The 23,946-nt window shown below is 37.2% G+C and overlaps 1 protein-coding gene and 1 pseudogene across 1 annotated transcript in view; one reads left to right on the forward strand and one right to left on the reverse strand.

Moving 5' to 3' along the window:
* The window catches only part of RSPO2 (R-spondin 2), a 157,662-nt gene that overhangs the window by 36,842 nt on the left and 96,874 nt on the right, over positions 1-23,946 (forward strand). The gene's annotated exons all lie outside the window — the stretch shown is intronic.
* LOC112859495 (CDKN2AIP N-terminal-like protein pseudogene) lies at positions 22,687-23,035 on the reverse strand (annotated as a pseudogene).

Consider the following 23,946-nt stretch of genomic DNA (forward strand, 5'->3'; position numbering starts at 1 on the left):
AACAGCCTGTGTGAGAAGGGAGCTGGATTCTGTGTCCCATGAATCGCAGGTGTCTAAGTACTGCAGGAGAAACCAGTGCTCACTGTAAGCTTGTGCGGCTGATGTGGAAACTACTAATTGTCTGTGATACTGGTTTATACTCAAAAGCAAGATGAAACAGCAGGAAGACACAAAAGTGAGTTGAAACTCCATAGGAAATACCACCAACTCTTTGACTTGCACTTATCTCGTCCCTTACTTATCCTAAGAAGCAGCTACAAGAAGCAGTACTTTGAAGATAACAATATAATTCAGAAAAGCTATCTATATTTCTAAAGTTCCCTTGCTGCTGCTAGATACTCAGATAATCATTTGGTCTTTTGTCTCCATTGCTGTCTTGGAGAAGGATCCAATCTTGTTTCCAACTCCTTTTCTCTCCCTGTTGAGCAATGCAGACATGGAAGGTATGGTTGCCTGGAGGGAATGAATTTTCAATAGGTTTGAATTATTTAATGTAAAATTGATATGTGTTATGGTGGGGGGTGGGGAAGCAAAACAACCTGTAGGGGGAAAAAGTTGGTAATTTCAGTCAAAACAAAAAGAAAATAAAACTTGGCTTCTGTGTAGGAGTCTGCTTGGTCACATAAGGTTATCATAAAATAACATGTATATTTTCTAGACCTTATATTTAGGAGAATTTCTGGACTGATTTTCACATAGCTTTGGCCATAGCCAAAATCTTGGTCACAGCAAATCTTTCTCTACTTTGATGCTACTGTGACCCCAGTACCTTCTCAGCTGGGCCATCATTTTGAGCTCTACATAAAGGGGAAAAAGTAGACATCAAGAACTTTTTATTATGAAGAATTCCAATCAAATAGAAGATATCTCACCGTATACATCACGCAGACTCCATATTTATTATTATGCTTGATCTGTCCTTTTGTTCCTGCTAAAGTATTTTAAAGCAAATCACAGATATCCTATATTTTACCTTAAGGTACTTCATTATCTGTAAACCATGGTTCCTTAAGAATCACATGCCATCAGCACATTTAACAAAATTAATAGTACTTTCTCAGCATCATTTAATATCTATAACAACTAAATTTCTTAGATTGTCTCTAAAAATGACTTATTACAGTTTATTTGAATTGGGATCCTACTTTGGGAAAAGGGCATTTTTAAGGATGGCATTAAAGATACACTTAAGGAACACTTTATTCCCACTATAATTAGAACAAGTCGGGGAGAAACTCAGAGGCTCATGGGATTTCTTAAGTATTTTGTGGAAGGAACTAATACTTTCTCTCAGTTTTCTGTCCTTAAGGAGCACTATGATCTATCCCCTGAGAATGAACAATCCGACGCATTTTTCAAACCATATAAACCACAGTTTCTGGTTTAATGAGAGATTACTTTTCACATTGCATTCCATGTTAGTGCAGATACAGTGATTTCATGTTCTAAAGTTAGTCCTACAATTACCATTTTGATTGCTCTTAGAAAAATGTACACAAAGAATACAGTGACTCAGCGAAGGGTGTTGCCAGTGGGTTGTAGTTTTTAGCTTTCCAATTATGCTGGAATTGCATAAAGAATGTACATCTTGGTGTTGCATTTCTCTGCTCCCCGTGCCTTTCCACACGCCACCACCAGCATCAAGTACAACCACCCTCCTTTTCTTCATTTTTACTATTTTTTTTCCCTAAAAAAAAATTGGCAGCTTGAGGGAGACGGAAGTGCAGCCTGGGGAAGATGAGTGGTGTGGAGGGGATGAAGCTGGAATCGGAGAGGCCACCTAAAAGTGTTTGCAGTAATCTTGGCACAAGTCTATTGCAGCTGGACCAGGGGTCCTCCTATTGGGTGACAAGAAGAGCTGCTAGAAGGGTTTAGAAGTATCCTCTCATCTTGGTCCCTTACTGAATCTGGGGAATGAAAAAGTGGGGACCAAGAATTTGTGCTGCGGTACACTATAAAAGATATTTTGTTTTTGAGAAGAGGAAAATTGATAGGTCGTAGTTTTTTTTTTTTTAATTTCATTATCTTCACTTTGATATACTAGATAGCCAAGGGAAAATGTTCACTAAATATCTAAATATCTAGGATATGTGACCAGGATGCAGGATAGAAATGGGAACTATTGATTGGGAAGATCAAGTCACTTATTCATCTATAGAAAAAACATCAACCCTCATATGCTAGAAAGCGAACTAAGGTGTCAGTCTTAAAAATTTAAGACTGTCTGCCCTCAAAGAATTCAGCATTTAGTGGGAATGAAGATGAATAAACAGATTCTCAGTTCACATATGGTCAATCCCTCTATGTATATTACTGTTTATGTACAGTTAGGCTTAAATTTGGTAGAACAAATAAATGTTTTTTTTTTTCCTTTTTGTAACTTCCCCTTCTTTCCAATTCTCATTTTCCTTTTTTTTTTTAAAAAAAAAAAATCTCAATTTTGAGAGGTGCCTGGGTGGCTCAGTCGGTTAAGCATCTGACTTCAGCTCAGGTCGTGATCTCACGGTTTGTGAGTTTGAGCCCTGCGTTGGCTCTGTGCTGACAGCTCAAAGCCTGGAGCCTGCTTCAGATTCTGTGTCTTTCCCTCTTTCATTGCCCCTCCCCTGCTCACACTCTCTCTCTCAAAAGTAAATAGGCTTTAAAAAAATCTTAATTTTGAAATTAGGTCAAGAGTATGCAAGGTGTTTTACTTGAAGTTACTGAGTTGAAGAGGCAGGATTGGCATCAGAACATGTATTTGCCCCGTATGACTGTGGTCTAGTCCCTGGGAGAGAGCTACATCTTGTACAAGCTATGTGTTGTTATATGGGGTGACTAGCTCCCCTCTGTCTTTTCTCCCTTACTGGTCTCTGCTAATGTAAGCCAGTATTGTAGCTGCTGAACCAGTTTTGTTTTGAGCAAAATGTGGTGCATTAATCCTATTTTCTTCCATCACCTTTCTTTTCTACTTGGGCTGGAGAAGAGTCAGCTAGTCAATGTCTCCAAAACATGGCACATAATCCTGGATTAAGGTCACTTTGTTTTATTCCTCTTCCATTTACAGAGAGAGCAGGAGAGGGGGAGGGAGAGAAGAAAGACAAAAACAAAGTCTGCTTACTAGCCAAAACTTTAATCTTTGGCATTCCCATCATCAGTAAATATTGTTTTTACATTTTCATTTACAGTTGATCTTGAATTTGAATGTACAAAATTCTACCTTTTTATTCTCTGATTTTTATGTCCTTTCTTAATCTCACCCAGGTGACACTGAGTACTCCTACTCCTCTTGTTCTGAAAGGGCTTTTGCAGAACAAGAAAAGGTTTGACCCTTTCTTTTAAAATAGACTGGGGCACCTGGATGGCTCAGTCAGCTGAGCGTCCGACTTCGGCTCAGGTCATGATCTCACAGTCTGTGAGTTCGACTCCCACATCAGGCTCTGAGCTGTCAGCACAGAGCCTGTAGCCTGTTTCAGATTCTGTGTCTCCCTCTCTCTCTGCCCCTCCCCCGCTCATGCTCTGTCTCTCTCTCTCTCTCTCTCTCTCAAAAATATATAAACATTAAAAAATTAAAAAATAAAATAGATTGACAATCTACTCCATAGTTTTCAAAGTGCATGGATGCATAGTGTTTTTAATAAGTAATAAGCATTATATATATATTTTTAGTGGGTAGTATAAAGTCATTCCACAAGGAAGGAAAGTTATAACGGACTCCTGTTTACTCTTAAAACTTCCTACATCAAGTTTTCCACACCATATAATGATGATCCATTAGTGATACAAGATCTTTGGGATATTTTAAATATCCTCTCTATAGCCATTATTTGAAGACAAGTTAATCTGGTGGTAGATTCAAGCCTATAACATCATGACTTGCAAATAGACTGGTTCAAGTTATGCTTGTTCCAGTTTGAGAATGTAACTTGGATGCATATCCTCTGAGATAAAAGAATAATCTAACAATGAAACTGAACTCTGTCAATAGACTAATTTTCTCTCTGGTAGCATAAAAAGTCCTCTAGATCCTTACAGGATATTACTATGTTAGTGGCCAAATGCTTGCCAATTCTTCAAGGATACCATAGAGTGATTTCAATGAATGTTAGATATACTTGATGAAATGTATCCTGTTATTATATCTTCAAAAGGAGCAAAATTGAATAGTTGACAGAAATATAAAAAAGAGAACCATTTCATATCAAGTGATGGCTTTCCTTGTTGGATTCTTAAAAACATAACAGGTCTTATTCAGAGTTCTTTCTGACTTGCCTCTATTGGCTATTTTTGGAGTTCCTTCTCTGGATTTCCATAGGAACTTGCACATACTTCTATCATAGCACTTACAAAATATATTGGTTTTAATTTCATTATGTATCCTAAAGAAGTGGAACATATTTAAACCAGCAGAGGAATGATAAAAGGATTGTGGGTTCCATTCCCCATCAATTTACCCAGCTATTTTTGGGTATCACATGCAGTCACCATATGGCATCCATCATGGCTCTCCTCCCTTGCTTAGCCACTAGTCAATGTCTGTGGCTCATGAAGTCATTTGGGGGAGCCTCATCATGACCACTGCTCATGGCAGTGCAAATACCAGGCAAGACCGAAGATTCCCTCTTCTGAAACTTCTTGAGTTGCCAACCTGCGGGGGTATCAGAGCCAGGCTGGTTTCCATAAAGAGGTTTAGTCACCCTTCCAGACTCCACACTGTACTTTGGTTCGATGAATGAATTCTTCTTGGACCTCTCTCCACCATCTTGACCAGCTCACCCAGCTATGATACCTCACCCTTCTAACTTTGGGAACTAAAATCCAGTTCAAAGGGGTGGGCAACATCACAAGCTTCTTTGTCTTTTGATCTATCCTAGAATCTTCGATTGCAAAACTCTTTCCTCCATCCTGGGTACCAAACAAAATGAACCTGGAGCTGAGAAAAGGCAAGAAGGGTCATTTCTGCTAAAAAGTGTTTGAAAAGCAGTTGGAAGAATTCAGATAACCCTGTTAAATGATGATTGTGTTCCTCACTGAACTCTGAACTCTACAGGGACTATCTTTATTTTGACACCTTACATAATGTTAAAGGAATCAGTTAAGTGGAGGAGGAATTACTGCAGTGTCTTGGTCAGATTTAATAGTTGTCACAACTACTTTCAAAGTGGAACAGTTCCCATCACTCTCCCCTGCTTCCTTTGAAGAACATTAAGTATGTAAATATACTTGTTGCTCACAATCTATTTCAAGCTTCCTTTTAGTGGAAAAAATGTTGAGTGTATCTTTTATTTTTCTTGAGTCTCATTATGCTTGGGAAGACTTGATACATGTTGTCTTGTAGATGCTTTGAAGTATAAGAGTTTTCTGGTAGGTAATGGTTCCTGAGCCTCTACATTTGTAGCAAATTAAAAGTGATGATTTTTGTGAGTGTTTGTTCCCTCCTTTAGGTATGGAATATTTGAGGATAGGGTACTTTAGTTGTTAATTTTCTATGTCCACAGGAATTTTCTTTTTAGAAAAATTACTTTGAATATTACCATTGTATTTAAATTGATAACAGCTGAAAATATGCCAGACACTAACAATAAATAGCATCTGATCTGTAATCCTCACAAGAATCCTTAGCAGAGAAGCTGGCAAACTTTATCCATAAAGGGCCAGAGAGTAATAATTTTAGGTTTTGTGGATCACAAGTCTTTGTAGCAACTCCTCATTTGGGGAAAAACTAAGACTCCAATGTTGAGAGATACCCAAGATGACCTTGCTTGTAAACACCTGCTATAGGACTTGAATGGACTACATTCTGTCCTGTTTGGAAAAAAAAAAAAAAAAAAAAAAAATATATATATATATATATATATATATATATATACACACACATATATATATATCTCAATAGTAAAATATTTGTATCTACTGACTGGTGTAGGAGTATCTACTACCTGCAAAGCACTGCATAGTGTTCTATGGAGACAATATAGGCCAATCATAGGATCATACAATGTAGATGGGAGGTAGTCAGTAAATAGCATTCCTCTTGTCTACCCAAGTTGTGAATGCTGATAAGAGGTGTGTGTGTGTGTGTGTGTGTGTGTTTATAAAATATATTTGTTTATTTTAAGAGAGCACGAACAGGAGAGGGACAGAAAGAGAGAGAGATAATCCCAAGCAGGCTCTGCACTGTCAGCATGGAGCTCCATACGGGGCTTGACCTCATGAACTGTGAGATCATGACCCGAGCTAAAACCAAGAATTGGACACTTAACCAACTGAGCCACCCAGGTGCGGCAAGAGGTTAGGATTTTTAGATAACAAATTAAAAAATCAGTTTTGTTACTGACAAAGCTGATACTGGAGAACATGGTTTTGATGTGGAGCAAAATGAGCTTCCTAATCTCAAACCTTGGATTCAGACAGGCCTAGCCAGCCAGGCACAGACTATGTGACTGCAAGACTCCTGTTTCTGTAACACTTTGGGAATGCAGGAAAATTCCAGTGAGGAAAAGATGGAAGAGGGTGCTGGTCTGCAATGCCTAATTCCTTATTCCCCAATCCTCATATAGAGCATTCTCTTCCTCTTTCTTGTGGAAGAATTCATGAGAGGGAGGAGAATGTGTATGGTGTCATATGAATAGATATCTCCCTGGGAAGAAGGAAACATCAGGAATGGGAAGTAGGTATCTCCCTTCTTTCTGTGCAACACAGAACAATTGACACAAAGGAGAGAATGATGGAGTTGCTTTGGAATTTACAGCGAAGAGAAAGTACTTCCAGGATTGGAGAAAAGGAGACATTTGACTGAGAAGGTGGTGGTTGGACAAGTCCTTGAATGGTTTTCACTTGAATATATGGACATAATGAGCCAAAGAATAGGAGCATCAAAAGCAGAGGTGCATTGGGAGGTCAAGAGGTCAGTTGCTGGGTCACAGAGCTAGGGTGACCAAATGTTCCAATATGCCTGAGACCATCTAGGTTTCAGCACTGAAAATCCTGCATCCTGGGAAACCCCTCAGTCCTGGACAAAGTGGATGGTTGGTTTCTTGAGTGTCAGGTTGGGAACTTGACCCTTTAATTTGTTGGACTGTAGAATATATAGGACGGGTACATGTGTGGTAGGTGACTGGAGTTTTGGCACATTTAATTGCATGAGCCACTAGGCTGGATATAGAGGATTTAAAGGGTACTGTAGACATTGGAAACCATTGAAGAATTTTTGAAGGATGTGAGGGTTACATTGAACCTTATGGTATAGGAATATGTAGAAATGAGCTTGTAGACTATTGAATATAAAATCAGAGAAGAATATGTTTAGAGTGGGGCTCCTGGGTGGCTCAGTCAGTTAAGCATCTGACTGTTGATTTCAGCTCACGTCATGATCTCATGGTTTGTGGAATCAAGCTCTGCATTGAGCTCTGCGCTGACAGCACGGAGCCTGTTTGGGATTCACTTTGCCCCTCGCTCGCACACATGCATGCTCTCTCTCTCCTCTTTCTCTCTCTCCAGATAAAGAAAAAAAAGGATGTATTAGAATGAATGGAAAAATCCAGGAGAGTTTTGTTTTTGAGAAAGATGAAATCCAAAGAAATATGGTCCCTTTTTATTGTTTCTGTTCAGTTGTGAAAAGTGCTGCTTAGAATTCACTCCTCAAAACTACATCCATCCTGATGCATTTCTTCTAATGGATAATGGTTTATGTGACGTGATAGAGGTGTTAGCTAATGCTGCAGTGATAATCATACTGTAATCTATAAATGTATTAATACATTGTACACCTTAAACTTATACAGTGTTATATGTCAATTATATCTCAGTTAAAAATCCAGAGGATGGTGGTGACTGGAATGAATTGCTTTAACTGAACTAATGGATTGTTTTTTAAGTACAAGCTCTCTACTGCTCTTTTTCCCCGATAAAAATACCTTTGTAATGGAAGTGTTTCCAGAAAGTTTTTTAAAATTATTATTCAAGAGTGGTTTTCATTACCTTGACTGTATTGAATGTTCTGCTTGCATGTTGGGAATCCTATCTGATTGACAAAATGGGTGACTTATTTGGCAAAGTCTACTGGGTAAAGTCTGCATGGTGGTTTGTCGTTGGCATTGAATAAACTGGATGAACCAGATGTAGATGTTATCTGTTGAAACATCTAGACAATGTCTTTCATTGAGTAACTATTCATTAAATCAGATTTCTCAGAGAAAATTGAGAAGAACATGTAATATGTTTGAGCATATTGGTCTCTTAAATAATCGTTATTATATAAGAACTATCAGGTTTTCATGATTTACTTCAAAGCTCTATGAAATATAGAAGTAACATAGAAATTTGGGTCTTTGGAAAAACTGACAGCTTCACAAAACTATTTTGTATTAATCGCTATAGTTTTTATAGGTAATTATTAATAGGATCAGTTGGTTATTGCTTCTTTTTAAGCTTGTTATATTTTTATTTTGAAATAATTTCAGACTTCTAGAAAAGTTGGAGTAAAATTTTAAGAGACAAAACAGATTAACATTAGGGAAGGGAAACAAAAATAATATAAAAACAGGGAGGGGGACAAAACAGAAGAGACTCCTAAATATGGAGAACAAACTCAGGGTTATGGGAGGGGTTGTGGGAGGGGGGATGGGCTAAATGGGTAAGGGGCGCTAAGGAATCTACTCCTGCAATCATTGTTGCACTATATGCTAACTAATTTGGATGTAAATTTTAAAAAATAAAAAAAAAGTTATAAAAAAATTGTACAAAGAATAATACCTTTAACTTAGATGCCTCAAATGTTAATATTTTACAAAACTTCAACATTATCTATTTTTTTCCTGAAATTTTGAGTAAGTTGGAGACCTCCTTAAAAACATCAGTGTTTAGTTCCTAAAAACAAAAACCTTCTAATTTATAACCACATTTATTAAAAAAAGAAAACACTGATACAATACTGTTTTGTGGTCCTTAGGGCTTATCCCAATTTTCCCAGTTGCCCTACTAATGTGTTATGTAGTAAGAGGGAAAAAAAAATGTTTCAATTCTAATCTGGAATCCTACCTTGTTTGAGTTTTCATGTTTCTTTATTTTTCTTTAATCTGGACCACTATTACAGCCTATCTTTCATGTTCTTGACCTTTTTAAAAGGTACTGGCTGGTCAGTCCGTATAATATTCCTCAGTTTGAATTTGTCTAATGTTTCCTTGTGATTAGACTGAAGTTCAGCTTTTTTTTTAAAAAATTTTCAATGTTTATTTTTTGAGAGACAGAGTATGAGCGGGGGAGGAGCAGAGAGAGAGGGAGACAGAATCTGAAGCAGGCTCCAGGCTCTGAGCTGTCAGCACAGAGCCTGGACGCGGGGCACGAACCCACAAACCGGGAGATCAGGACTTGAGCCTAAGTCGAACACTCAACCGACTGAGCCACCCAGGTGCCCCAGAAGGTCTGTATTTTTGTTAGAGATATGACAGAAAATTTTTTTGCACCAGTGTATTATATCAGGAAGCACATGATATGTTCCATTTCTGGTGATATTACTTTTGATTAAAGTATCTTGTTTGTAAGGGCACCTGGGTGGCTCAGTCAGTTAAGTATCTGACTCCTGATTTTGGCGCAGAACTCATGGTTCCCCTCCCCTGCTCATGCGTGCTTGGTTCTCTCTCTGGGTCTCAAAATAAACTTAGAGAAGAATAAAGTAACTTAAGTTACTGCATTTCATTTTGACATTAAATATCTTGTGGGAAATACTTTGCTTACTATACAAAATGTTTTTTAGAGCAAGCCAGAGTGGGAGAGGGGCAGAGGGAGGGGTAGAGAGAATTTCTTTCTTTCTTTCTTTCTTTTTTTTTTTTTTTTTTGATGGAGAGAGAGAATCTTAAGCAGGCCCCTGCTCAGCATGGAGCTCAAAGCAGGGCTTGATCCCATGACCTTACAATCATGACCTAAGCAGAAATTAAGACTTGGTCACTCAACCAACTGGGCCACCCCATGGGGCCCCTAAAATGTTTTTTTTAAATGGTACATTTACTCAGTAGCTTTTTCTAGTGCTTGAAATGATTATTACTACAGTGATTTCCAAGTAGGAAATTCCTCATTTATTCTATATTCATTAGTTGGAATTCTGCAAAGAAGAACTTTCTTTTTTCCATTTATTCATTTGCAGCAGTACAGATTCATGGTTTATTGTTCTGTGGATTATGATCTCTTACTGTTATTTATTCTGTTCAAATTGTCCCAGATTGGGCCACTCTGAGCTCTTCTGGTCTTTTTGACGTGTTCCCATCATTCTTTGAAGACTTCTTTACTTTCTGGCACAAGATATCTCAGGCTGACTTTGTTCTGTCTCTGATCCAGTCTTTGTATTAGTCATTTCTCCAGGGAGACCTAGCTCCTTGGAGTTGAGAATGGTGTTTAGGAAACAAAATCTGGATGCTAGTTATGCTCATTGCTATTAGGATGTCATTACTTATAGATTTTCTAAGCAAACAAAACTGGGAAATATATGCATGTGTGTTTGTGTATACACACATCTATTCATATACATATATGTACATATTAAAAATGACTTCATGCTGTCATGACTTCCAAATCTAATCCAACATTGCAAGGTTCATTCTAGTGTTCTCTCTTTCTATATTTTGAAGTCTCTTTTCTAACCTTGAGAAACCTGTCATTCATAGGATATTTACCTATTTGCTCAATTCTAAAATAGGGTACTTTTAGAAATGCTAAAATACATAAAATGCAAAACAAGTGTACTAAGACTCAGTATTGACGTAGAGTTCTCTTTGTCTTTAGCTTAAGGAAATGTAGTAAAAATACTGTGTTCAAAAATTACTTGAGTTCCCCTCCCACCTCAGTATGGTTCTATTATTCATTTGAATTTCAGTTAGATTGATTTGTTTCTGGTTTTGTTATTTTTGTGGGGGAGGGTAATGGGTGGTTTCCTCTTCCCTATCCTTGTTGTTTTCATTTTTTAAGGATGTCAAATATTCCCATGATTCTGAAGGTCAGATCAATACAAAAGAGGTGTATGTACTTGGTACACTCTATCCTTTCTATCCTGTTTCCACTCCATTTCACTTGCTGACTACAGGTAACCAATCTGACAAGTTTCAGGTTTATTCATCTTATTTCCCATTTTTACCCAGCTATCAACAGTAATATACATTAGATTTTTTTATTGTTTTTTTTTTTTTTTAACCTAACCATATATCCTGGAAATCCTATCCATTTACAGATCTTCCTCATTATTTTTTATGGCTGCATTGTACCTTGTGTGGATATATCATAATTTATTCATTTACTTTCCTGTGTATGGGGGTTTAGATTGCTTCTAAGCAAACAAAACTAGGAACTATATACATGTATATTTGTGTATACACACATGTATTCATATACATATATGTACATGTTAAAAATGACTTCATTATGTCATGGCTTCCAATTCTAATCCAACACTGCAGGATTCATTCTAGTATTCTCTCTTTCCATATTTTGAAGTCTCTTTCTAACCTCGAGAAGAATGTTGCACGGGAGAAAACTGATGCAAAGAATAACCCTGTGCATGTCTTCAGATTAGTATAATTTTTATTTTATTGAGGCAACTTAATCCAAGTTTTCTCCAAGTTTGGAGAGAAATTTGGAGTTAAGTATGTGTCAACGTGTTTTCTTCAGAAGTATCCTCAGTGCATAAAATCGTTAAATTCTCCTACCTTTAAACATAGCAACATATCATATTGGGGCCATCCACCATGAAATTTCAGTAACTTAATTCATGTTTAATGTGTGGTCAAAAGAGCCCTATGCTTCCTGGCTTTTTATTATCTTGGGTAATCTGAGTAGCTTCTAACGAGAGGTTCTAAAAGAATTTGGGTAACTGGTTTTACAGCCGTAATTGAGACACAGCCCTACATAACTCCTTCCATCGACCACTTCCTCCTCCCTGTATAGGATACAGGCCTTAAAGACCACTTGCAGGGCCATGTGCCTTTCCAAATTAATAGTTTTTTTTTTTTAATATAGATAGTCTCCTAAACAATGCATTTTCTAAACACTTGGTTATGAATATCTATCTGTGGCTGTAACACAACGTCCTATTAAATGGAACCATATATATTGTGGATTTACGGATAAAAAAATGTTTATAGGACTGTTCTCCGACACCTTTAATATTGCCACTTTTCTGTTCAACTGTCACTACCTAAGAGGAAGCCAATCTTAATTTTATTTGTACATCCTTTCTCTTAAGTGTTTGCATTCTGCTGGTTTCTTAACTTTTAATCTAAAATCAAAGCATATCATTTTAGTTCAGATGCCATGTGTTGTGTTTTATCTGATCCTCATGCACTTGAACTCAGGTTTCCTTGACAAAGACTCTGTTGTTTGTGGGTTGATTGACTTTAACCAGAAGCTGGTGTTTTCTAAGCTTCGTTTTTAGAATGGGCTCTGGGGGCAATGTGGCGTGTTCCTCAGGGATGCTTAAGTACTAGGATTTTTTTTTTCTATTCTGAATTTTCTGCATTTGATTAAAGTGATATAATTTTGTTCCTCTGCACTAATGTTGAAGAGAATCTCTTCTCACTATTTCTGAAGAGTAAATTACTAAACAGTAATATGAGTGCTAAGCCTCTGAAAACTTGATGATGGAATCATTTCATTTTAAGGAATCAGTCTACCTCCCTTATTTCCTCTCTCCATCTTTCTCTACCTCTCATTGTAGTTATGCTCATTATACACAAATACAGCTTCATGAAAAGCATGTCCCCATTCATTACCCTTCTCTAGGCACAACTACTGTTATTTTATATCAATTTCTGATTCTTTGTATGGGTTTACATCCTTGCACACACAAACTGTCATACACATTTGGGAGCTTGGGAATGAAGATGAAGTGTTTCTTCTCCCCAAAGGCCAAGGTGGGAACTTGAAGAAAACCACTTTGAAATTGAGTTGCTATGGACAGAAAGGGGAGAGCCTTTTCCTGCCGGTGTGGGAAATCTGCTTAGGTGGTACACAGCTGCTTTCCCTGTGTGCTGCCTAAAGAAGAGAAAGGAGATAGAGATGGAACTTCCTCTAGAAGGCGCTGGAGACAGAACCTGTGTGTTGGATTACAGGGTGGGTGAGGTTAGGGGCTATGGTCTTGACAGAACCTTTGTACCTGGTAAGGATGGGGCTGGCTAACTCTTGGATTGGAGGATACAGTGTGAATGCAGTGTTAGCTGGAAAATGTGGTGTGATCTGTCAAGGGAGCACCCAAGCGAAGGGTAGTTGGCATGGATATTAACCCCTCCACAACAGAGTGCTTTTTGATAATAGTGATGAAGTCCTCACTTTTCTTCCCAAGGCCATTAAGACCAACCAGGGAAAGGGCTAGAACCCTGCCCTTTAAGTGGAAGATATAGCTCTTTTCTCTCTGTAGCACACTGAGGACTTAATGGATCCAAACTCTGTGTACTCCAAGCTGTTGCAGAATTAGATTTTTCCTGCTTATGTGTGGGGAGGGGAGGAATGACTTTGCATTCAATTCAAGTTGATGTTTTAAAGTAAAAAGAACTGGGCTTCATATCTGAAAGAACTATAATAAATTTTGACTGACTTTCATTTATGGACTATGTTCAATACCTAGAGAGCTGATACTTGACTAGAAAGCGAAAACTCAGGATAGCAGAAGGGGCAGGTTTGGGGAGAAAAAGTTTATTTATATATCTCAGTGAGTCAGACTGTCTCAGCACATTGGTTAATGATTTGTTTGGCAAAGAGATACAATTGATTAGCCTTTCAAATATATAAAACATTGTCATAAAATTGTTTAAAATGATTCAGATAAAACTTTAGCGATTTTTCCCTTTATTATTTAATGTTGCACTAAATTTGGCTTATCTGGAATAAATATCTTCTTAAATTAGACTGTTTGCTCCTGGAAACTAGGAGCCTTATTTTCTAACAAGCCAAGTAAAAGGTGTGTATGTTACAGCTTGTTAGTTGAAAGGTGCTGCGTTTTAGCAATATATTCTGAACTAATAGCAAACATCTATACTAGATGTGAAGCACTGAGGTAGACTCTGGGCACATCAAAATATACAGGGGGTGATATTTGCCTTTGAAGAACTTTTCTTCTACTGGGAGAGACAGACAGCTGGGTAGTTTCATCATAATGTAACAAATATAGTACTAGAAGATACTCTAGCATGTCTCAGGGGCATATTACAGTGACCCTTTAACCCTTCAAAGTGGTTAAAGAATATCAGAGGCAGCTTCCTGGAGGGGATTGCATATTCCTTTTTAAGTTAGGAAATGGTGTCATTTACTTATCATTATTCCTTATGTTCTATATACTACAGACATCATAATTGTTGAATGACTAAATGAATGAAATAGAGCCATATAAGAGCCTTGAATTAGGCATATTAAGTAACTAGAAAAATAAGGTCAAATAGGGGTGAGGTATTCTAGGGATTAATGGTGAAGAGTGAAAACAGAACCCCAATAATTTAGGGCTGGTGTTTTGTGGAGGGATGAAATCTAGCTTGGAGATAAGACTGGGTGGGCTTGGTTTTGGAGTAATGGAGACTATAGTGAACTTTTAAACAAGGGAAGCGGTAATACTTGTATTGAATTCTTAAATCCCTCTTGAAGCATAGTTAGAGGAAAGATCAGATGGAAGGGAGAGTTGGAAGCATGAAAGTGTGTAGACGTGTGGAAAGCCCAAGTTCTGCAGTGAGAAATATGGTCATAAAAATGCGGGACAGAGACTGAAGGGGACATTGGAGAGTGAAGATTTTAGGTGTTGGCAACTAACTGTGGTGAGGGATGGAAGTTCAGGATGGATGTAAGGTGTTGGTCTCTGACCTATAAGCAGAAGTCTCTTGGATAGAGCTTCCAGAAAAGTTATTGGTTTCTTATAAAAAATGAGAGAGCCCCAGCAGACATAAACCCTTGTCCCTTGCCTGGAGTGCCATGCAATCAATGCCTCCTATTGCCTCCTTGAAGAAAAGTGGGATCCTGAAGGAATGGTAGGCAACGAGTAATGTCTGACACCTGGTAAGGTAAGTTACCTATTAGTCTTCCTATCACTAGTACTAAAAGGCACCAAAATCTATTCTTTTAAAGAACATCTTGAGAAGAACATTACATACCAATAGGGGATTACTATATTTGCAAGGAAAAAAAAAATGTGGCTGTCATATCCTTAACATGCACTCAATTGGCAAGTGCTTTAGCACTTCCTAAGGCTGATATTGTCATTATCACAGAGAATAACAAAAAGTTAATAAAAGGAGGTGATTGTGGTCTTTCTCACCAGCTTGATTTGAATGAACAGTGTGAAAAATAGAAACTCTCAAAGGGAAGTTTAAAAGCACATGACCATGTGACTCCAGTGTGGCTCAGACCCAAAGGTTGAGGGAAGCCCACAAAAGGAAAAGGCTACCATGGAGTGTGGGTCAGCTTTGCAGAAGATCCAATAAAAATAAAAGTTGGGAAGGGTAGTATTTTATTAGTAATAAGACTCAGTGCCAGGTAGCTCACTATAACGTTGTGAGTTGTATTCCTTTTGTTAGACTTGAAAATATTAGTGACTATGAGGTTCACTGACCAGAAATAATAAATCTTGTATTAAGTTGATCCTTCTCTTGTATTTATATTTAAAATAATCTATATTTCATTGGCTACACTTATTTAAGTGTATATACCACCATACATCAGTTTTCAAAACTATTTTAAACATATGCATTAAGATGTGCAATTCTTGGGCTGGCATGAAGTCTGTTTTTTTAAAGTAGGAATTGTTAAACATAAAAACCAAGTTCTCTAATCGATCGTGAAGGCATGAAATTCAGGGTGCTGGTGGTTTTAGATTCTTCATGTTTTACGGGAAAAAATCTTCACATTTGGTGATACATGAATTTATTTTTAATGCTTTATCTGGATTTTCTATCATTTCCCTACCCCCTTTCCCATTCTCATTTAAGACTTTGAGACGTCTTGGCAAAGAGGAACAAAGAGATTTAATTCTTACTGAATATGAAACTCCTCAGGCCTGGATAATATCCGTATTTTTGCGAAGTCTGGAAAGTTATAAGTTTCAGCCAACACTGGAACAGCTTGAGAAACTGTTGAAATCATACATGTATTGTTTTGTCTCTTGTGTAGGAAAGTACTTCTGTGTGGCCTGGTTTTGTTTGATGTGGTCCTAGTTAATTTGGTTGGCCGTTTGAGGTCTCTAATGTTGACCTAAGGGAAATTTGGGAAATATTGGTTAATATGCCACAGTGTGAGAAGGATTTATAACAAATGCCATGTATCATTAATATAGGCATTCTTTCCTTGTAAACTCAATATTTGATATAAGAATGTATCATGACAGGGGTGTTTGGGTGGCTCTGTTGGTTACGAGTCCAATTCTTGATTTCAGCTCAGGTCATGATCTCCTGGTTGGTGTGGTGGAGCCCTATGTGGGGCATTGCCCTGAGAGCGAGGGGCCTGCTTGGGATTCTCTCTCTGCCCTTACCCTACTTGTGCACGAGCTCTCTCTCATAAACTTAAAAAATGCATCACAGTAACTTAGATGACTGATGCCCTCATTTCCCCCTCAAGGAAAATAAAAGAGCTCATTTACCACTCCAAAAGAGTCTCATCATGAAATAAGGTTGAACTGTTTGTTGGTCTTGAGACTCTCGTTTTCTGCTAAGATTGAAGTGAAGTGTAAGTGAAGTCCCCTTTTATTAAGAAAATACAAGTATGAATTCAGGCTATAACTTTATCCACAATGCAGTAAATACAAACATTACAGCAAATTATATTTTGTTTTCCTCTACGTCAAAAAAATTAAGTTTTCTTCAATTGCTGAATGAAGCAAGATACTTTAGAATGAGCCCTTAGATTCTAAAGGCTTTTTTGTTACTTTTATAATTGGTAGCAATTAGAAAATATCTGGACTTATATTGTAGTATTTTAATATTCGGCTACATATTTCTCTCTAAATTTGTAAATGCTGTGTAATGGAATCGTTAGTTTGAAATTTCTTCTAACTTCATTCTATAAAATAGAATTTCCTAAGTATGGATAAATCATTCATTACAAATATAAGAATAAGCAGATTTTTTTGTCTTAATATTTTGTTTTTAATCAAAGTTATACACAAGATATGGTTTGGAGTCCAATAATTCGAACAGGCTTCTTTTGAAAAACTGTCCTTGTCCCAATGCCCTCCTGCCTCCTTTTCCCCAAGTACTTTCAACTCTTTTAATTTTTTATTAAAGTATAGTTGACACATAATGTTATGTTAGTTTCACGTGTGGAAGTTCGTGATTTGATTCGACAGCGTGACCTGTTACACTGTGCTCGCCATAAGTATAGCTACCATCTGTCACTCTGCAACCCTATTACAATACCATTGTCTATATTCCTATACTGTACCTTTATCCCCATGACTTAGTCATTCCATACTTTGAACTCTTCTAGAATCTTGGGTATTTATGTTCATAACTCTTTATAATATGCTTTTATTACTCCTCCTCTACTTTTTAGTTTCAAGCATTATGTATTCAGTTTCCCCTGTGGGAGATAAGGATTTAGCCTACTCTCACTATGTTCCTTCCTCACTGTACACAAGTATGCTACCGCTCCCCATCCTCCCAGTAGAGTTAGAGGATAGTTTTGGAAGGATGAATACCTTGTGTTTCTATTCCTATAACCATGCAAGCACAGCTGAGTTACATAGTGCATATATATTTTTGCATTTCCTACCCTGTGTTACTTGTTTTCTCTGGAGATGGTTTCTATTCTATACAGACATCCTTAATTCAACTATAAACTTTCTTTGGTCTCCCTAAATTTCTTCCTAGAGTGTGAGAAGATAATTATTTTATTAATTGTAAACTTTGGAGGAAACTTCTTGCAGAATTTGATCTCCTGCAATCTGGACTGATTGCCCTACCGCCTCCTTCATAGATCTCATCCCGCCATTTTCCTTCACCATCATCTTGGGGATTCCTTTTGTCTCTAACTTGTGTTTGATGCCTTGTTTCCTGGATTCCGTCCATCTTTTTTTTTTTTTTTTAATTTTTAATTCTCTGTGGAGCATATTCTTCAGTAACTTACTGAGAAAGAGTACAAAGGATATATATTTTTGAGACCTACCTGTCAGAAAATATCTTTATCCTGCTCTATAGATGACACTTCTAGATGTTTTTGGACACTTCTTGGAGATCTTCTTTAGTCATCTCCTAACTCTCTCAGATTTCAGCCTCAGGATGGACCTTCCTTTCTAACTCTCTTAGTTTCCTCTCCAGTTCTTCTGCACCCAAGTGGGTGGTGGAAGTTAGGAGAATGTGCTTCTCTAGAAGAGTACATTTCCTTTTTTCTGTAGCCTCACCTTCAAAAGTTTTATGGATGCTGACAGTTGGTTTGTGGTTGTCAAAGAGAACTAGACCTGGACAATGTTATAGTTGTAAAAGCATATTGTATTCAGGAATCACTGCAACTGAAGAAAAGAGACTTTGGTATAGAACTGGGTGCAATTCTGAATACAACCAGGAAAGAAATGGAGATTTACAGTCAAGGATTAGGGTGGGGAGAGGGTCATGGGGACAAACTTAGTAAAAGGAAATACTGAGGGTAGGGCGATATTCTTGCTAACTTAAAGGATTATTGATAAAGGTAGGCCAAAGTGATCAGATAGTAAGGGTGGAGGATGAGGAATGTGATCAGACGTCAAGAATTGAGGAGGATTCTCTCTAAACTCACTTAGCAGGATTCTTGCCACTATTGGCCTATGCACGCCCAGCAAGGTCAGGTCCAAGGTCAAGGCCTACTCAAAAAGAAGAGGAACAGGAGCCTGACAAGTGTGGTCAAGGGGAAAATCTTTGTGATTGAAGTTCTTGTTACTTTACCACATGGGTTCAGATTGTAGAGAGTAAAAAATTTCTCAAGGTAGTCCTTGTAATACACTCATGGGTGATGTCACTTGGTTTTTTATTTTTAGAATGTGAAATAGTACCACGGACATCTAAGTAATCTGGGGAGAATAATATTTTCTTTTTTCTAAGACTAATCATGCTCAGTTATTAGTCACACTGAAGAATTTAAATATGTATGTATATCAGAAAAGAGTGATGTAATTTTATGTCTAAAAACCCACTGTTACCATATAATTGAAGAGGGTACTTAGGCTTCTATTAGGGTTCACAAACTAATTTAGGCCTAGGAATCACAGGTTTAATGGGGCATTTTTCTACAAAGGAAATATGTAACAAACTGGGCATCCTAAAGATTGATCAGTGTAGTTTTAAATTAGCTTACTAATTTATAAGCATATACAGATTCCATTTTTGGCTATCAACATTGATCTCTACCAGGTAGTAGAAGGCCAAGCCAATGGGAAAAACTTAGGGCAAGCTCTTGAGCTTACCTGAGTATACAGACAATAGGAACAGGCAGATGAATTTACGTTCACAGTGGCGGAAAAATATAAGGATAAAGGCAAAAACAAAACAAAAACAAAAAACAAACAAAAAAAGGTGATTAAGTGTGGGATATGAAGTTTCTAGTTTATATTGAAGTTATTAGTATTGAGGGTTTACAAGATCCCTGAGAATTTTGAGGTTTTAAATCATCAGGAAATGAATTTTGAAATTAGGTAGAGAGCATTCTCTTATCTTTAAACAAATGAATAGCATACCCATTCCTTGTTATGGACTGATAATCCCTACCAAAGATCTATCATGAAATTGGAGAAGATACAAGAAAGATTATAAAAAGGTCAATATACATAGTACCTATCCATGGGGAGTAAAGAAGAACAATAGGAATCTATAGACACAAGCGTTGGGGAGAGATATGGCCATGTTTTTTTGATGGCACGGATATGAATAGTATCGATGGTAAGAACACTACTTTATTCCAAGATGGGGTGAGCAGTGGCACTATAAAATATCACCTTACCCAACTAGTTATAAACTTATGGAACTGATTACTCTAAGAGGAAGTAGGGGTGGAAAATATAAATAACCTCAAAAATGATTTAACTAAATTTGTGGATTACAGATTCATAATGGGTTATTACAGGGAACTAGGATGTTTTGGGTACACTCCTAACCTTTGAGGTTGACATCAAAGAACAGCCATTCTCCCCACAGCATGTCCCCTGGTGCCATCATCAGAATCCTGGACAGGAAGGATCATGAGTCTGATCCAATGTGGCAAGACCCATTAGACTCTGATCGGTGCCAGATCTGTGTGGGTTGTAAATTTAGGGTAAATTCCAATATGAGAGTGGTAAATTTCAATGAATGAAAACTTGAAAACCTTAATTTTAAACTGCCTAATTTTTGTTTGTTTTCCATTATTTAGTGTACTCCTAAAGCTTATTTTTCAATTCTTTGGAAGATATTTTTATTATGTAGCCTGTACTTGACTATGATTGTACTTTATGACCTAGTAATTTCCCATACTGTAGATTAAATATGATCAACTAATAACCCTGGGAAATACATCTTCTACCCTTTCTCTTGCACATCAACACATTTTCAATTGCAGTTTAATATTGAGAGAATAAAATAGATTCTACTTCATTTTTGACTTTTGGCTTTCCTGATAGACATATCTATAAGATTCCCCTTTGAATCAACTTTAATCTATGTATAGGGATGCACAAAGATAATTTTAGTGCTTTCAGGTACAGAGATTTATTTTCCTTAATACTTTTTTTGGTGGGAGGAGGGGGGTATTATATTCAGAACCTTGATCTGAATGCCTTAAAGCAATGTGCAGAATCAACCAGGGACCGTGTTTTAAAATGATTTCAGTTCACCAGGTGTGGAGTGAGGCCTGCGATTCTGCCTCCAGGTGATGCTGCTGCTACAGGGCTGAGAACCACATTTTGCAAACAAGGCTTTCAAGTGTTACTTGCTCATATAGCTCTGCAGTTTTCAAAACCAATCTTGGTCTCAGCTGTCTCTCAAAATATGGTTTTGGAAAGTTTAAGGAATACTTAAAACAAATAATTTGAATGGACAAGATCCAAATGCTCTATTTAGATGTTGAGCTAATCTAGAAATACTTTTTTTTTCCTTTTTTTTTTTTTTTTTTTTTTTTTTTTTTTTACCTATTGTGAATTCTTCCATCTCTCTTCCTTTTCTATTTGCATTCTGTATTGAAAATTGTGACCAAATGACACAAATGTTTCTTGATTCTATTAAACTTAAGCACACACACATGCACACACTTTCAGTTCTGTGTATTTTGCCTAATTATTGGCAATAAACTTGGTAAAGGGATCTAAGGCTTACAAATGTTCTACTTGGAGGAAATTGTAATTAAGGCTATTAAGGCCTTTGGGTTCCTGTGTGTATTTTAAGCAAATTAGGATTTTATGTGTCTTTTAAAGAGACAGTAACTCTTCCCTGTCCAATTAGTTCCTCTTCATGGCTGAGCATGCGCATTCAGTGCATGTGGTTGAAAGGGCATGTGTCCTCCTTTGTTCTTTCATGTAAATCATTGGTGTAAATGAAGGATTTGTTTTTTCTGGATTCCATATGTGAAACTCTGGATAAGTAAAACCTAAGAAATGAATTGAAGGGGTCCATTGTAATTTGGTACCAAAATTATTTTTAAAAACCAAATTATTCTTTAAATAATTTTTAAAACATTTTAAGGCAGAATAATTGCTGTTACCTTTTATTTTCAAAATGGCATTGTTCCTATTAAAAAAGTATGTTCATTCCAAGACATTTATGAAGTACTGCAGAGTATAAAGAAGATTGATTCATTTTACCTCTTTGCATTAACTATGTTAACATTTTTGTGTCTATTTTTTCTTTTTTTAAAATTAAATACCACTATAGTTACATACAGTGTTATATTAGTTGCAGGTGTACAGTATAGTGATTCAACTATTCCATGAACCACCCAGTGCTCATCAAAATGAGTACAAAGTTATTTTGCCTATTTTACCCATCCCCTACCCACCTCCCCTCTGGTAGCCATCAGTTCTCTACAGTTAAGAGCTTGTTTCTTGGCTTGTTTCTCTTTTTTTCCCTTTATCATTTTTTTTTCTGTTGCTTATATTCTACATATGAGTGAAATCATGTGGTATTTGTCTTTCTTTGACTTATTTCACTTAGAATTGTATTCTCCAGCTCCAGTCATGTCATGGCAAATGTTGGGGTGCCTGGGTGGCTCGTTTGGTTAAGCGTCCAACTTTGGCTCAGGTCATGATCTCATGATTCTTGAGTTTGAGCCCTGTGTTGGGCTCTGTGCTGACAGCTCAGAGCCTGGAGCCAACTTCAGATTCTGTGTCTCCCTCTCCCTCTCCCTCTCCCCCTCCCCTGATTGTGCTCTGTCTCTCTCACTCTCAAAAATAAATAATAAAACATTTAAAATTTTTTTTTTGGGGGGGAACTCTACATTGTAAAATTCATTACCCGCAATTATTATATCACCATAAAAAAATAGGAATTTTAACAAAGTTTGACATTCAAAAAGTGAAAATAAAAAAGTACATGATTTACAAGTACATAAATATCCATGCACACTTTTAGAATGATGGCTACTGGAAGCACAAGACCTTTTAAAATTCCAATCTAGACAAGACTGTCATTCCAACTGTCTCTTTCCTACATGTTGGAAATATCAGGAATCTTAAGAGAGCTGCTGTGGTCAGTGTCACATTCATCCCAGCCTCCTTCCTAAGCCTGTTGCTGATGTTGAAAATGTGATGAATCTTTTGCCTTAGCTTTGATGCTTTTTCATTAATTCACTTCTGTAGTAAACTGTGGCAGGTCTTCCACTTCAAATCCAGCAGCCATTTCCATCACTTTGTCTAAAAGGTCTTCGTTGTAACTGCAACCCAGGAAGGAGGTATTTGGCCTTACACCATGGAGAGGGACAGAAGCTGGGCCAAGCAGCCACTGCCATTGGGTGAGTCGCAGTAGTCAGGCAAATGGCGCAGGATGAATTCCATGTGAACCTCCAATTTCTTCTCACTCTTCGAGTGGGAGCAAAACTGTTCTTAGTTGGCTGCCTGCCACACCCCCAAAACCAGCTCTTCCACCACAGCAGCCACCTCACTACCCAACATGGAGCCCTCTGCCACTGAAGCCTGTACCCCTACAGTCTTTGTTTTAAGGTCTCCTTTGTCTGATATTAGGTATTGCTACCCTGGCTTTCTTTTCACTCCTATTTGCATGATGGAGGTTTCTCCATCCCCTCACTTTCAATCTGCAGGTGTCTTCAGGTCTAAAATAAGTATCTTATAGGCAGCATATAGATGGATCTTGTATTTTTACTCATTCTATCATCTTTTGTCTTTCGATTGGAGCGTTTAGTCCATTTACATTCAAAGTAGTTATTAATAGGTATGTATTTATTGCCATTTTGTTTCTTGTTTCATGATTGTTTTTGTAGTTCTTCTCTGTTTCTTGTTCTCTTCTCTGTGGGCTTTCTTTAGTGATGTATTTGGATTCCTTTCTCTTCATTTTTTGCATATCATTGTTTTTTGATTTGTGGTTATCATTAGGCTTGTATATAACATCTGCATGTTGCAGTCTAGATTAAGTTGATGGTTGCTCAAGTTTGAACCCATTCTTTCCACTCCACATTTTAGGTTTATGGTGTCATACCCTTCCATCCTTTAATTTTGTGAATCCCTTGACTGATTTTTAGAGATCTACTTATTTTTACTGCTTTTGTGCTTCCCACTTTGCTTACTTTTATTGTCTTTTCCTTTCCATTCAGAGTCTCCTTTGACATTTCATGTAAGGTTGGTTTAGTGGTCATGAACTCTTTTAGCTTTTGTTTGAGAAACTCTTTATCTCTCCTTCTATCCTGAATGATAGCTTTACTGTATAGAATATTCTTTGCTGCACCTATTTCCTATTCAGCACTTTATATGTATCATGCCACTCCGTTCTGGGTTGGAAAGTTTCTGCTGAAGAATCCCCTGATAGCCTTATGGAATTTCCCATGTACATAATTATCTTCTTTTGTCCT

This window comes from Puma concolor, chromosome F2 (genome assembly GCF_028749965.1).
Source record: "Puma concolor isolate L17-30 chromosome F2, mPumCon1.1.hap2, whole genome shotgun sequence".
In the NCBI taxonomy this organism is placed as follows: Eukaryota; Metazoa; Chordata; class Mammalia; order Carnivora; family Felidae; genus Puma; species Puma concolor.